At 46.4% G+C, this 17,160-nt stretch overlaps 1 protein-coding gene across 2 annotated transcripts in view; it reads right to left on the bottom strand.

The window, feature by feature from the left end:
- The window catches only part of ADAMTS12 (ADAM metallopeptidase with thrombospondin type 1 motif 12), a 560,388-nt gene that overhangs the window by 221,843 nt on the left and 321,385 nt on the right, over positions 1-17,160 (bottom strand). The window lies entirely within an intron of this gene.

The following is a 17,160-nucleotide window of genomic DNA, read 5'->3' on the forward strand; positions in this document are numbered from 1 at the left end:
GAGTGTGCGTAGACATGTACTATACAATCGGACTCTACTGTTACCCATAGCAACGACGACTCTACACATAGAGACAGGTACGATGGGTGCGACCACCTTGCCCCCGCCTTGTTCGTTTATTAATTATCCGATTCACCTGTTGTAATTATTGTTAAAATGTCATTTCTACAATATGTGTAGCTTTTTTCATATGTAATTTTATCTTAACATATCACTGGGCACTTGTGCAATATTGTCATAATAGTGGTCGAAATGACCCTATATCTTAAATGCACCTTTTTGTAACTTCTTTTCACTAATTGATGTACCACCTATTTGATTCATGTGTTTGTCCATTTACATATAAATACTTTGTATGGTCACTATTGTGTTGCTTGAAAAAGGCTGCACTGGCAGCTGAAACGTTGCTTGCTTGTATTTTCATGGAATAAACCACTGTTTTTTACATTCAAACTACTTTTGTGTGCTGCGGCATCCTCCCTAGATAGATAGATAGATAGATATGAGATAGATAGAAGGTAGATAGATATGAGATAGATAGATAGATAGATATGAGATAGATAGACAGATATGAGATAGATAGACAGATATGAGATAGATAGATATGAGATAGATAGACAGATATGAGATAGATAGATAGATAGATAGATAGATAGGTATGATATAGATATATATAAGATAGATAGATAGAAAACAATGGCGCAGCACTCCAAAATTGCAAAAAAGTGTAAAAATGTATTCCTTCATGTCAAAATTCAAAGCGACGTTTCAGCTCCCCACTGGAGCTTTTTTCAAGCCTGCTTGAAAAAAGCTCCAGTGGGGAGCTGAAACGTCGCTTTGAATTTTGACATGAAGGAATACATTTTTACACTTTTTTGCAATTTTGGAGTGCTGCGCCATTGTTTATTATTACATGGACTTTGATCGAGTCGGGGCGCTGGCACCGGGCATCTAATGGTGAAGTAGTGCTGCATTGTTTTTGAATATAAGATAGATAGATAGATAGAAAGTTCATAAAAAGCAGCACATCCAGAATAGTGGAATGGGTGCAAGCCTGTTGAACCTCGGTGCTCCGGTTCTTACTAAATATGCAATGGATAAAGGCAGCACACCACGATGATATAATCCAAAAACTGTGAATTTATTCCATGATGTAGAAAACAACGTTTTGCCGAAACGTTGTTTTCTACATCATGGAATAAATTCACAGTTTTTGGATTATATCATCGTGGTGTGCTGCCTTTATCCATTGCATAGATAGATAGATAGATATGGGATAGATAGATATGAGATAGGTAGATAGATGGATAGATAGATAGATAGATATGTTAGGCTCCGTTACAATAACGCATGTTAATGGCACTAAAAGTGCTTGTAACGGAGCCGCACACACAGTGTGAAAGAAGCCTCACGCAGCCAATGACGGTCTGAGACTGCTGAAATGTCGCTCTGATGTTTGGTGAATTAGAGCCACACATTTTTCCACGTGATTTGGAGTGCTGCTGTTTTTCCTTTGTATAGATAGACAGATGTATACACAGGACGGATACAGCGCAGCACTCCAAATTAGTTTGGAGTGCTGCGCTGTATCCGTCCTGTATTTACCAGCTGGAACCCCGGGCTAGGGTTCAACCTCCGCTTGCACCATACTACTATTTTCCAAGGTGCTGCTCCATCTGCTGTGATGTAGACAGATGTATAGATATGAGATAAGATATCAGATAGATAGATAGATATGAGATAGATAGACAGATAGATATGAGATAGAGAGATATGAGAGATAGATATGAGATAGATAGATAGACAGATAGATATGAGATAGATAGATAGATATGAGATAGATAGATAGATAGATATGAGATAGAGATAGATAGATATGAGATAGATAGATATGAGATAGATAGATAGACAGATAGATATGAGATAGATAGATAGATATGAGATAGATAGATAGATATGAGATAGAGATGGATAGATATGAGATAGATAGATAGATAGATATGAGATAGATAGATAGACAGACAGATATGAGATAGATAGATAGATAGATAGATGAGATAGATAGATAGATAGATATGAGATAGATAGATAGGAGATAGATAGATAAGAGATAGATAAATATGAGATGTATCTATACAGTAACCCCCCGACCTACGATGGCCCCGACATATGATAAAATCGACATACGATGGCCTCTCAGAGGCCATCGCATGTCGATGTCAGCATCGACATACGATGCTTTTATATGTCGGGGCCATCGCATAAACTGCTATCCGACAGCGCAAAATGCTTAAGCTGCTGTCGGATAGCAGTTTAAGCATCCCGGGCAGGTTCGCTTACCTATTCCCGCTGCTCCGGGTCCACTTCGCGATCCTCCGGTGTCTTGCGCATCTTCTCCAGGGTCCGGGCCTTGCTTTCCGGCGTCGTTATTACGTCACTACGCACGCCGCGCCAGCGCAGCAGCGTAATAACGTCACCTGAAAGCGAGGCCCGGACCCTGCAGAAGATGCGCAAGACACCGGAGGATCGCGAAGAAGACACCGGAGCAGCGGGACAGCATCGGGAGCCCCTGGAACAGCAGCGGGAGCGGTGAGGACCTGGTGCGGAGCGACGGGGACAGATGAGTACAGCTTCCTATACTTTACATTGCACGGATCCCTCAACATACGATGGATTCGAAAAACGATGGGTCGTTTGGAACGAATTACCATCGTATGTTGAGGGACCACTGTATATCTATAAATATATATATATATATAAATATATATATATATGTGATAGATAGATAGATAGATAGATATGAGATAGATAGATCTTGAAGGGGAGCAACACACCAAACAAATCCAATATCAGTGGCTGTGGGTGCAGGCTGATTTAACCAGGTCCAGGGTTTCAATTTAAACAGCACACAAATGGACAGCAGCTCCCCAGGATGGGGAATTCAGTGGCTATATTCATCACTCAAAGCTTGACAATGGCCGTGACATTGAGTAATGAATAAAGCCGCTCATTGAATACGCCATCCTGGAGTGCTGCTGTCTATTTGGTGCTAGATAGATATCTATGTATGGAACAGTGCGTCCCTGCGAAATACTGGATTTACCTTGGTCATTGTTGGCCTTGTCTACTGCTAGGATACAGAAGAAAGCTAGAGAGAGAGGGAGAAGATCAATGCTTTCCTGTAATAAGGGAGATGCTTTTCAAGGAGCCTATTACTAGTCTAGGACCTACAGGGCTTCAGGCCAGGCCTAAACATACTCAAGGCTATTTGAGCTACAGATAATGTTGTCTTAATCTCACAGAGAGCTTGCTGAGAGAGAGAGAAAGAGTGAGTACTAGATATGCCTGACCTCTGCTTGGAGTCAACCAGTGATAACCTCTTTACTGAAGTAGAGACACAGGATTATTTCTTCTAACATCTCTGAGGTTTGAGCGAAGCGTGAAAGTGGGACCCTCTTTATACTACAGTATTACTACAAGGGACATTTCCCTCTTCAGTCATTTAAAGCTAAAGAAGTCTGTATTGCCATAACCTTATTTTAGTTTTGAGCCAAGTAAAGAAAGACTGAGTTTGACCATCTACTGCCGTGTATCTAATGTTACTCTGCCCTTTAAAGTGTACTTTGTCATTAGCGAAAACTTTTTATATCATGTAAAAATAACATTATATGTATACTTGTAATATATATTAGTTAAAAATGTGTATATTTCTGTCCCTGCAGCTATTGCCTGTGTGTCTCTATGATGAGTCCAAATACAGGAAGTGTGGGGGGACAAGCAGGGCTCTTTTGAGGGAGAGGGGGCTGGTGGTTGGGGGTGTTGTAGGCTGGAATGTATGAATGATGAGGTACAGTATGGGGGAGGGGGATGGATGATAAGCAGTCAGTATTATGGGGGGGGTTGTCGGATAATATAAGGAGAAGAGTGTATTGTGGGAGGGGGTGATGAATAGTGAGGAAACCGTATGGGGGGTGATGGATAATGGGGCGACAGTATTCTGGTAATGAGGAGACCGTATTGTGAGGGGGTGATGGATAATTAGCAATAATGACCAATGCACTGGTGAATTTCCGCTAAGGAGTTCTACTTGCAGCAGATTCCCATTGTACATGGACATTCTTTGGGCGAAATTCGTCCGGACTGCATTGCCATTTATAAGCGCGTCCATGTGTTCCTACTGCTGATTACTTTGGTGGTGCCTGCTGCAAGGGGAATTGGAGCACGGTATTTGGGGGAGTGCTAATGAGGAGGCACAGTATTGTAAGTCTTGGGGGGGAGGTGGATTGGGCCACAGAATTTGGAGGGTGGGTAATGATGAGGAGGCACAGAAATTTGGGGGGGGGGGGTCGGGATAGGGGGGGGGGGTTATTGGGATGCTGGCATGAGGCAGGAGAATTTTTTGCATTCTGGTATTATTGGTAATATTGGTCTTAGTATACAGGATATGGTCAGTAACAGGATCATGGTAATATACATGGTGATAATATTCCTCCTTGTATACTGGTATTATTGGTAATATTGGTCTCAGTATACAGGATGGGGTCAGTAACTGTATGGTGGTAATATGTATGGTGATAATATTCCTCCTTGTATATTGGTATTTTTTGTAATATTAGTAAGTATACAGGATTTGGTCAGTAACAGTATGATGGTAATATGTATGGTGATAATATTCCTCCTTGTATACTAGTATTATTGGTAATATTTGTCTCAGTATACAGGATTTGGTCAGTAACAGTATGATGTAAAATGTATGGTGATAATATTCCTCCTTGTATACTGGTATTATTGGTAATATTGGTCTAAGTATACAGGATTTAGTCATTAATAGTAAGATGGTAATATATATATGGTGATAATATTCCTCCTTGTATACTAGAATTATTGGTAATATTTGTCTCAGTATACAGGATTTGGTCAGTAACAGTATGATGGTAATATGTATGGTGATGATATTCCTCCTTGTATACTGGTATTATTGGTAACACATATACAGTATTATCATGGAAAGTGCGGGGTCTGAGTCTTGATAAAGGGAGAAATCCCGAAAGATTGTCTCTACAAAATGCTGTTAGTCCAATAAAAAAGGTATTACAAGATACTGCAACATTTTATGATTTGCATCCACATTTTTTAACCAATGTATAATACAAATATACATGTTTTGGTATTTTGGTATTATCTACATTATATAAAATGTTTTTGCTAACGACAGATACACATTAACATCAGGTCATCCAAACTTCCTGACACCACAACAGAGTTGACCAGTAGGGAATCTAAACCAACATACTCTCTGCTGCCCCCTCCTTCCTGTGGAGTGTGAACTACCTGTGAGATCCCTCGAGCCTAGCCTGTCTGATAGGAGATACACAGAGAAGCAGATAGATAAATTAGTAGATATAAGATAGATTGTTTCTGTCTGAAGATGTAAGAATCCCACAAATACAAAAATTGTAAATGGATGCCACAATACAAAACTATTAATACAGATCACCATATGGTGCTAGTACAGGGAATGCCTACGGCTCTGGCACGTATGGCTGTGTTCCTCTTTGAAGGCACCATGCAGAAGCCTCTTCCATATGCATGAGTATTGTAATCCTGTAGCCCTATATCTCCTTTGACAGCTATGCACGTTTTCTTATCCCATCAATGGCCTCAGTTATTCTCGCCTATGAATCGCGCCTGCGTATACAATACCTGACTAATGAAGAATGAACTTAAAAAAAACAACACAAAAAAAGTTAACTTCTGACAGAAGTTTTTGGAGGAAATAGATCTACTGGCACAATGTAGTGATTTGCTCTAAATGTCTTGTAAAATATTTCTGATGAATAGCCTGTGTTCACCGAACGTCTTCAAAGAGAAGGGGAGTCGGCCCTTCCAGGCAAGTGTTCTTATGTCGGATTTTATTCATCTCTCTGGCGAGTGCTTGAATATGTAAATCAGATCTCTTGAATATCCTCACATTACCGGGCCTCTGAGGGGGCGTTCAGATGAGATAGCACTTACAGCTAAACGCAATCTCTACGGGAAATATTGAGTTATACAAATACAGTAGAAATGACTGTGTTAAATGGGTACTCCGCCCCTAAACATCTTCTCCCCTATCCAAAGGATAGGGGAAAAGATGTCTGATCGTGGGGGTCCCACTGCTGGGGACCCCCGGGATCTCCCTGCTGCACCCAGTGTTTGTTTAGAATGTCGGGTGCAGCGCCGGAGGCTCGTGATGTCACAACCACGCCCGCTCAATGCAAGTCCCCTCCCATAGACTTGCATTGAGGGGACATGGTCGTGACATCATGAGCGGGGCGTGACCGTGACGTCACGAGCCATCGCCCTACATCGCCAGTCATCCTGCATGGAGCGAACTTCGGATGTCTGGGGTGCCGCAGCCAAGACCCCTTTACTACCCTGTTGCACTTGTAAAGCTTATACATGAACAAGATGAATCTACTTGTATGCCCAGTTAATTTTAAAAGGGTATTTCAGGATTAGAAATTTGGTCAGTAACAGCATAAAGGTAATATGTATGGTGATAATATTCCTCCTTGTATACTTGAATGTTTGGTAATATTGGTCTCAGTATTCAGGATTTGGTCAGTAACAGTAAGATGATAATATGTATAGTGATAATATTACTCCTTGTATAGTGGTATTAATGGTGATCGTAATACTGGACTGAATTTACCATGGGGCCCAGAGGACACTAGTTCCTGGTCTTTTATGTGTCCCATCGCAACTTGAGATTGGTGATGCGGCGACAGCCCAACCATCTCACAGCTGATTGGATCACCATGTGAACTCTGCAGAAAATGAAGTCACAAAGTCTAGAGCCGCCTCTGGCTCTATACACTCTATACACTGAGCTGTGCTGAGGTCCCACCTGCATTTCCTGACTTTAGTCTCTGTCAAACTGCTGCAGGAGACAATCTGCTAGCAGGACTGCAGGCAGGACCAAAAGGAGGACCCCTGTCGACCAAACTTTTAGGAGTAAATTTAACACAAAGTAACAACATTTTATTAAGAAATATATTAGAAAAGTTATTTAAATAGGCTAATCTATAACATATACATTTTTATTACTAATGACTGGTACCATTTAATTCTTATTATACTTCTGTAAAGGCAGGTGGTGTGGATTCACTATACCTGTTGTGGATGATGGCATGAGCGGTACCAGGGAGCGGAGTGTAAGGAACGGCTGAGCCAGTCAACAGAGCCAGTCGCAAAACTAGCTGCGGCAGGCGGCTCCCAGGTCGCTACCTCTGGCACGACTCTTCCACAAAGGCTGATGAGAAGCACAGAAGGAAAGAGACAAGAGAGAGTCGTAGTGAGGGACAGGCAGGAGATCAGGACTGGCGGCACTGTAGCAAGGTCAGTTCACGTAGCAATAGGTCAGATACACGGCAAGGCAAGACACAAACGGTCTCTTAGGCAGTAATGGCACAAAGATCCAGCAGGGGTCAAGAGAAAGCGCAGGGTTAAATAAGATCAGGACCAGACAAGCACCAATCAATGGTGCGATGGCCCTTAAAATCACAGGAAGCCGCAGTACGCACAACCTAGGAGGCAGGGACCCATGCGCCGGCGGCCAGGGACAGCGGAGTGGACAGAGATGCGTGAAGGTGAGTGATGGTCTGGCGTTCACATGTCCCACGTCCCACGATGCGAACCGCAGCAGAGCCAGCATAGGAGGACGGGCAGGAGTGCGCTCGTGGACAGCACCTCTGGCTGCAGCACTACTCGTAACAGTACCCCCCTCTTTTTGGGCTGCAGGAACCTCAGCAACCTCAGCACCAGATTCCGATCTAAGATGTTCTTGTCAGGTTCCCAGGACCTCTCCTTGGGACCAAAACCCTTCCAATCCAACAAGAAGCACCATTTCCCCTGATGGTCTTGGTGGCAAGAATAAGCAGAAGAAAAGTCCAACTTGACTTTGAGGTATGAACAGAGCACCTACCAGAATTTGGAGACAAACTGTACCCCTTGGTCAGAGACAATGTGTAACGGCAAACCATGTAAATAAAAAATATGCCTGAAGAATTGATCCGCCAGCTGAGGAGCAGAGGGAAGTCCAGGCAGAGGAACAAAATGGGACATTTTCGAGGAAACGATCTGTGACAACCCAGATGACTATTTTGTTAGAGGAGGATGGTAGGTCAGTGATGAAGTCTATGGCGATGCGTGTCCAAGGACACTCTGGAATGGGCAAAGGTTGAAGAAGGCCTGCAGGCTTAAGACGTGGAGTCTTGTCTCTGGCACAATGGACAAAATCAGAAACATTGCGTTCCAAGTTCGGACTTTCGAATTCCGGGGTCACGGTCTATAGAGAAGAATGTCCCCAATTCAATACCTTAATTCTAAGGCATGAATCTAAAAACAACAGAAAGCAGAGCTCCTCATAGGACAGTATGTTGTAGACAATGTAAAAGTAGGTGAGTACAGGAATCACAGCCGTTTTATTAGCCCTCTCACCTGGTACGGTTGTGTAATTTACACAACCACACAAGCGCATGAAGATGGTGGTGCAGCCTCCTGGTATCGGATCCAGCGTTAAGCAGGCCGATTCAGAACAGAATATATGAATATAGAGGAAAAATACCCGGTTCCACAGCGCAGTCCACAAATTCAATCAAAAGATGATGATGGATATTTATGATATTTATTAAGCCAGGGTGCAACGCCTTTCGGGGCTTAGGATCCCCTTCGTCAGGCAGGTAGGCATCATCACCTTGATGCCTACCTGCCTGATGAAGGGGATCCTAAGCCCCGAAATGCGCTGCACCCTGGCTTAATAAATATCATATACATCCATCTTCATCTTCTGATTGAATTTGTGGACTGCCCTGTGGAACCGGATATTTTTCCTCTATATTCATTTAATTCTAAGGCGGAATGGTACAATATACTTTCCAGATGGAACTTGCTATAGGTCAAGAGTTACGACAGAGACCAAACGTTCAGGAGGCACTATGTGCCGAGGGGAGGAGTCCAGACCCACCACATTAGAAGCCCAGGAGAGAGCATTGGCCTTGATATTCTTATCCGGGCGATAATGGATTAGCAAATTTAATACGGAGAACAAAAGAGGCCTGCCAGGGATTCAGACGCTGAGCGGACTGAAGGTACAAAAGATTCTTATGGTCTGTGAAGATACTGACTGGATGAGTAGAGCCTTCGAGTAGGTGACGCCATTGTTCCAAGGCGAGTTTAATGGCCAATAGTTCATGATCTCCAATCGAATAATTCCTCTCGGCAGGCAAAAAGGTTTTGGAGAAAAAAAAAACACAAGTCACGGTTTTACCCCTGGAGGTTGTTACGCCTAGCGCTCCGGGTCCCCGCTCCTCCCCGGAGCGCTCACGGCGTCTTTCTTCCTGCAGCTCCCCGGTCACTCCCGCTGACCGGGAGCGCTGCTCTGTCATGGCCGTTGGGGATGCGATTCGCACAGCGGGACGCGCCCGCTCGCGAATCGCATCCCAGGTCACTTACCCGTTCCCGTCCCCTGCTGTCATGTGCTGGCGCGCGCGGCTCCGCTCTCTAGGGCGCGCGCGCGCCAGCTCCCTGAGACTTAAAGGGCCAGTGCACCAATGATTGGTGCCTGGCCCAATTAGCTTAATTGGCTCCCACCTGTTCCCTGGCTATTTCTAGTCACTTCCCCTGCACTCCCGTGCCGGATCTTGTTGCACTTGTGCCTAGTGAAAGCGTTCCCTTGTCTGTTCCTAGTCCGTGTTCCTGACCTCCTGCCGTTGCCCCTGACTACGATCCTTGCCGCCTGCCCCCGACCTTCTGCTACGTCCGACCTTGCTTCTGCCTACTCCCTTGTACCGCGCCTGTCATCAGCAGTCAGAGAGGTGAGCCGTTGCTAGTGGATACGACCTGGTCACTACCGCCGCAGCAAGACCATCCCGCTTTGCGGCGGGCTCTGGTGAAAACCAGTAGTGACTTAGAACCGGTCCACTAGCGCGGTCCTCGCCAATCCCTCTCTGACACAGAGGATCCACTACCTGCCAGCCGGCATCGTGACAGTAGATCCGGCCATGGATCCCGCTGAAGTTCCTCTGCCAGTTGTCGCTGACCTCACCACGGTGGCCGCCCAGCAAGCCCGACAGATCGCCCTTCTAACCCGTCAGCTGTCGGAAATGTCCACCATTTCGCACCAACTTCAGTCGCAACTTCTCCAGCAATCTTCTCCTCCGCCAGCTCCTGCACCTCCTCTGCAGCGAGTGGCCACTCCTAGCCTCCGCCTGTCCTTGCCGGACAAATTTGATGGGGACTCAAAGTTTTGCCGTGGCTTTCTTTCCCAATGTTCCCAGCACTTGGAGATGATGTCGGACCAGTTTCCTACTGAAAGGTCTAAGGTGGCTTTCGTGTTCTGCCTTCTGTCTGGAAAAGCCCTGTCATGGGCCGCACCGCTCTGGGACCGCAATGACCCCGTCACTGCCTCTGTACACTCCTTCTTCTCGGAAATTCGAAGTGTCTTTGAGGAACCTGCCCGAGCTTCTTCAGCCGAGATTGCCCTGCTGAACCTGGCCCAGGGTGTTTCTTCCGTTGGCGAGTACGCCATTCAGTTCCGTGCTCTTGCTTACGAGTTGTCCTGGAATAATGAGGTTCTCTGCGCGACCTTTAAAAAAGGCCTATCCAGCAACATTAAAGATGTTCTGGCCGCACGAGAGACTCCTGCTGACCTACATGAACTCATTCATCTAGCCACTCGCATTGACATGCGTTCTTCCGGATGGCGTCTGGAGCTCCGCCTGGATATGGACTTTGTTCGCACGAAGCGTTTTTTCTCCCCGGCTCCTCTCTCCTCTGGTCCTCTGCAATCTGTTCCTGTGCTTCCCGCCGCGGAGGCTATGCAAGTTGACCGGTCTCGCTTGACACCTCAAGAGAGGACACGACGCCGCATGGAGAATCTTTGCCTGTACTATGCCGGTACCGAACACTTCCTGAAGGATTGTCCTATCCGTCCTCCCCGCCTGGAAAGACGTACGCTGACTCCGCACAAAGGTGACACAGTTCTTGATGTCAACTCTGCTTCTCCACGCCTTACTGTGCCTGTGCGGATATCTGCCTCTACCTTCTCCTTCTCTACTATGGTCTTCTTGGATTCCGGATCTGCAGGAAAATTTTTTTTGGCCTCTCTCATCAACAGGTTCTACGTTCCTGTGACCAGTCTCGCCAGACCCCTCTACATCTATTGTTTTTACAATAAAAGATTGGACTGTCTCGTACGTTTCCACACAGAACCCCTCCTAATTTGCATCGGACCTCATCACGGAAAAATTGAGTTTTTTTTCCTCAGGTTCTTTGGCCCCAAGAAGAGGGGGAGACCCAAGGGGGGGGGTACTGTTACGCCTAGCGCTCCGGGTCCCCGCTCCTCCCCGGAGCGCTCACGGCGTCTTTCTTCCTGCAGCTCCCCGGTCACTCCCGCTGACCGGGAGCGCTGCTCTGTCATGGCCGTTGGGGATGCGATTCGCACAGCGGGACGCGCCCGCTCGCGAATCGCATCCCAGGTCACTTACCCGTTCCCGTCCCCTGCTGTCATGTGCTGGCGCGCGCGGCTCCGCACTCTAGGGCGCGCGCGCGCCAGCTCCCTGAGACTTAAAGGGCCAGTGCACCAATGATTGGTGCCTGGCCCAATTAGCTTAATTGGCTCCCACCTGTTCCCTGGCTATTTCTAGTCACTTCCCCTGCACTCCCGTGCCGGATCTTGTTGCACTTGTGCCTAGTGAAAGCGTTCCCTTGTCTGTTCCTAGTCCGTGTTCCTGACCTCCTGCCGTTGCCCCTGACTACGATCCTTGCCGCCTGCCCCCGACCTTCTGCTACGTCCGACCTTGCTTCTGCCTACTCCCTTGTACCGCGCCTGTCATCAGCAGTCAGAGAGGTGAGCCGTTGCTAGTGGATACGACCTGGTCACTACCGCCGCAGCAAGACCATCCCGCTTTGCGGCGGGCTCTGGTGAAAACCAGTAGTGACTTAGAACCGGTCCACTAGCGCGGTCCTCGCCAATCCCTCTCTGACACAGAGGATCCACTACCTGCCAGCCGGCATCGTGACAGAGGTCTTTTGGGTCAGAATAGCTCCAGCTCCTATCGAAGAGGCATCTACTTTGAAGAAGAAGGGTTTTTCTGGGTCAAGTCTCGATAAAACTGGAGCAGAGGCAAATGCCGATTTCAATTGGGAGAAGGCTTCTTCAGCCTCAGGAGGCCAGGATTTGGGATTACTGTTCTTCTTAGTAAGAGCCTCTATCAGAGAAACCAAGGAGGAAAAGTGTTGAATAAACTGTCGATAATAATTGGCAAACCCCAGAAAGCGTTGTATAGCCCGCAGGCCAGTAGGTTGAGGCCAGTTAAGAACCGAAGACAACTTATCAGGGTCCATCAGAGTACCTTAATTGGAAACTATATATCCAAGAAACAGAAGACTTGTCTTCTTGAAGATGCATTTCTCGAATTTTGCGTAGAGACGTTAGTCCCGTAGGCATCGTAGGACCTGACGCACTTGTGTGCGATGAAGCTCCAAGTTGGGTGAAAAGATCACAATATCATCCAGATAGACCACGACACGTGTAGAGAAGATCACGGAAGATGTCATTGACAAATGGCATCACAAGGTATTCGAAGTGCCCATCACGGGTGTTAAAAGCTGTCTTCTATTCGTCTCCTTCCCGTATTCTGATGAGGTTGTACGCTCCTAGCAGATCTAGCTTAGAGAAGAATTTGGCACCACACAGGCGATCAAACAGTTCTGAAATCAAAGGTAAGGTGTATCGATCTTGAAAGTGATTTTATTAAGTCTCCGGTAATCAATACAAGGGTGGAGAGAGACGCCCTTCTTTTCCACAAAGAAGAGTCCAGCATCGGCAGGGGAGGAGGATTTCCAGATGAAGCCCTTCTGGAGACTCTCCTTGATGTAGTGAGCCATAGCTTGCATTTCAGGAACAGACAAGGGGTAGATTCTTCCTCGAGGAGGCGTAGTCCCAGACAGAAGGTCAATCAGGCAATCACAAGGAAGATGTGGAGGAAGACTTTCAGCCTGCTTTTCGCAGAACACATCTGTAAAGTCTTGATAAGGAAGAGGCAGGGAAGGAGGCGGCGAGACACTCTTGGGTTGCAGAGTCACCAGACAGTGCTTCTGGCAGTAGGACCCCCAGCGGGTGATTTCACCAGTTTGCCAGTCCAGAGCCGGGGTGTGACATTGTAGCCAAGGGAGACCAAGAAGATGCTTAGAAGTGCAATGAGGAAGCACATAGAACCCGATCTTCACCTTGTGCAATGCTCCCACTTGCAATAAAAAGAGGTTAAGTGAGGAATTGCACCGCATAGTTTATGCCTTTTTCCATTGATAGAAGAAATGTACAATGACTTAACGAGCCATGTCACCGGGACACTGTATTCGTGGACCAGGGAGGCGTTGATAAAGTTTCCAGCAGAACCTGAGTCCAGAAAGGCTGAGGGAAAGAACAAAACACTGGTAGAGGCATAGGCTTGAAGCGGTGTGGTGAATCGATGAGAGGAGGAATTCACACCTAGGGACGCCTCTCCCACGTTCCCTAGGTGGATGCATTTCCCGGACATGGAGGTCACAAAGGACAATCTTTGAGGAAATCCTATGGGCTGGCACAGTAGAGACACAAATTTTCATTTCGTCGGCGGAACCTCTCCTGCTGGGTTAGACAGGCACAATCCACCTGCATAGCTTCTTCGGCTGAGGGCAAGGAGGGTGGTTGAGGTGGCCACTGGAACACAGGTGCCAAACGGAGAAGACGACGTGTCCGAACTGGTTCATTTTCTTGGCGAAGTTCCTCCTGCCTCTCGGCAAAACGCACATCTTTCCAAGAGGATAACTGAATGAGGTCACTCAGGGAAGATGGAGGATCTCGTGAAGCGAGAGCATCCTTCAATCTACTGGAAAGTCCTTTTTTAAAGGTAGCACACAGGGCCTCGTCATTCCAGGCCAATTCAGAGGCTAGGGTGTGGAACTGGACCGCGTAGTCACCAACAGTAGAGTCCCCTTGGCGGAAGTTCGGTAGTGCAGGAGGCCCCTGCAGGCTCTTCAAAAACACTACGGAAAGCTGAGAGGAAGGCTTGCATGTTGGAAGATATAGGATCTTTTCGGTCCCAGAGAGGAGTAGCCCAGGCCAGGGCTTTTTCCGGAGAGTAGACTGACCAGAAAAAACACCTTAGCTCACTCAGTCAGGAACTGGTCAGCCATTTATTCCAGATGCATGGAACACTGAGTCACAATCCCTCTGCATAATTTTGGATCACCTTTGTACTTTGTTTGCATGGACAGACGTAGCTTGGAGCCGATGAAGGCCACAGACACCGCTGCAGATACCGAAGGAGTCACAGGAACAGGTTGAGGCTGTTGCGGCTGTTGAACGGAGAGAAACTGCTGCCTCATTGTGGATAATTGATTCAACTGTTGCGCTTGTTGAGCTACCTGCTGCGACTGTTGAGCCATGACAGTGGTGAGATTAGCAACATTAGGCAAAGGCCCCTCAGCGGGATCCATGGCTTGATCTTACTTTAACGGCAGGTGGTGTTGAACCCACTATACCTGTCAGCCATACTAGGGAGTGGAGTCTAAGGAGCCCCTGGTTTTCACCAAAGCCCGCCGCAAAGCGGGATGGACTTACTGCGGCAGGCGGCTCCCAAGTCACTACCCCTGGCACGCCTCGTCCACAAAGGGTGCTGAGGAGATGAATGAAATTAGAAAGAAAACAAAGGTGCACTCCTAGTGTAGAAGTTAAGGTAAGCAGGTGCCCCAAAAAGGTTTAAATCTGCTTACCAAAAGATGTTGCGCTGCGGGCGCAACACCGTGATGTGCCCGTAATATCACAATGAAGACTGAGGTCAGCTGGCCGAGGCATCCTTCTTAAGTGGCTCTGAGTCACTCCAGTGAAAATGAACATCAATTGGATAGGTATCTGGGAAAAATAGGACTCTGCCAGGTGCTTCTCCTCAAGGTAATGAAAGTCCAGACCACGCAAGATGGATGCAGAAACAATAACTTTAATGGTGCAAAAGGAGGAGATGAGTGGCACAGAAGCAAAGAGACAGAGTCATAGTGAGGGATAGGCAGGAGGTCAGGACTGGCGGCTCTGTAGCAAGGTCAGGTCATGTAGCAAGAGGTCAGATACATGGCAAGGCAAGACACAAACAGTACGCTTTCTCTTAGGCAGTAATGGCACAAAGATCCGGCAAGGGTCAAGAGGAAGTATGGGGTTAAATAAGATCAGGACCAGACAAGCACCAATCAACGGCAGCCAGGGACAGCGGAGGGGACAGAGACACAGGAAGGTGAGTGATGGCCCAGCATTCGCATGCGGGCGCGTCCCACAATGTGAACCGGAGCTGAGCCAGCACAGGAGGATGGGGCAGAAGTGCGCTCGTGGCCAGCGCGTCTGGCCGCAGCGCTACTCGTAACAACTTCTTTAGTTATGAATGCCAGAGTAGCCCTGAATGCCTAAAGCTGATGACAGGCCCGCAGGTTCTTTGTGAAGAGAATGGAGGTAAGACTTGGTAACGTGTGCAAGCAAGAAATGAGGCATAAATTCTTCCCCAGAAAGGAGGCACAATACATAAAAAGCTGTAACAGACTTGTATTTAAAGGGGTATTCCAGAAATGTATTTTATCTGACTGTGCTACAGGGGCTTATTTAGTGTAGTTCATAATATAGTGTCTGTACCTGTGTTTCATGGTGGTCTTGCAGTTCTTCAGTGATTTTTGGCACAAAGTTTATTTTTAACAGCATCCAAAAGGACTGTCTCAGGTTTTCCCAGGTTGTGGGCCTGAAACATTACATCACTAGTCAGGTAATCATAAGAAGCATGTCTTTGCTTCAATGGGTGGAGCGACCGCTGGGAGAAAAACCTCTGGTAGAAAAATGACCTCACACTTACAGACAAGGAATTATGGGACTTGTAGTTCAAGAGAAGGAATTCCAAAAGGAAATAGCCAGTTCACAAAAAGATAGCCACAGTGTTATGGTTGACTCAGAACATAGCCGTTAGTTTCAAGACAAGCACGGATCCTTATATTAATGTCTGGCAGGTATGTACTAAAATCATGCTAAAATCACCTTATTGTGGATAACCCCTTTAACACTCAGTTCCTACTAGGGAACAAGGAAAACCGCAAGGTCAACTAACTGTGTCAAATAATGGAAATGCACATAAAAGGGACAAAATCCAAACCAGAAGTGTGGTCAAATGTCAGAGATGACATCAGAACCAGAGGAGAATCAGTAGTCTAGTCAGAGGTCAGGGAGACAGAAGTGAACATCAATACAAGGAGCAAGCGACAAACGAGTAACCAGGTAGTCAGGGAGGGGGTCAGTAAACGGAGGACCCAAACTCAGAACAGTAAAGCGGCGCATAATAGAGCCAATCATCACTAGGCATCTGTGGGCAGCAGACACCTGTTTAAATATGTCTTTCCTCGGGAAGCATAGGACATCAGCGCCTAAGGTTATTGGCCCGGTATCCCACATCCATGATAGGCTAATCAGCCCTGCAATTTAAAAAAAAAATGTTTTTGACACTTTTTTGTGCAAACAACCACATTTGGTTTCGACACATTAATTCTAAGAGTAAACCTGTCTTTTTAAAAATAAACTTTTGACGTGAGCTAGAAATATGTCAAAAGTTTTCACTGGTCGAGTCTGAGTGTCCGGACCCCAACCAATCATTAGACCAAGTGGGGAGAGAAGCATACTGCCATGTGCTTCTCTCCCAGCTATGTGTCTTTGTGAACAAGAAGATCTCATAGACTTACAATATGCGACCGTCTCAATCATAAAACAAAGAGCTGGCAGTAAATGGCCAAGTACGCTCATTGTTCTGACTTAGAATCCGTGTCCACATAGAATGTATGTAAAAAATCTCAGTGTGACCATAACCTTACTACCTTGTCTATCCAGCAGTACAATAGAACTATCATCTGTCATAAATACCCTTTCTACTAATAATAATAAGGTGACTTTTCTGACTATAAAAATAAAAGGATTCTTCTGCTCCGCTAAATAAGGGTAATGCGATGACTTTCCTTTACCCCTTCACTGATGCTAATGTGATGACTCTGCTGAGCCTGTCCCAGGCTACATAGTAAAGCTAAAAGGAAAGCTGCAGAAAGGAGGAGGATGTATAC

This window comes from Hyla sarda, chromosome 1, assembly GCF_029499605.1.
Source record: "Hyla sarda isolate aHylSar1 chromosome 1, aHylSar1.hap1, whole genome shotgun sequence".
NCBI classification, from domain to species: domain Eukaryota; kingdom Metazoa; phylum Chordata; class Amphibia; order Anura; family Hylidae; genus Hyla; species Hyla sarda.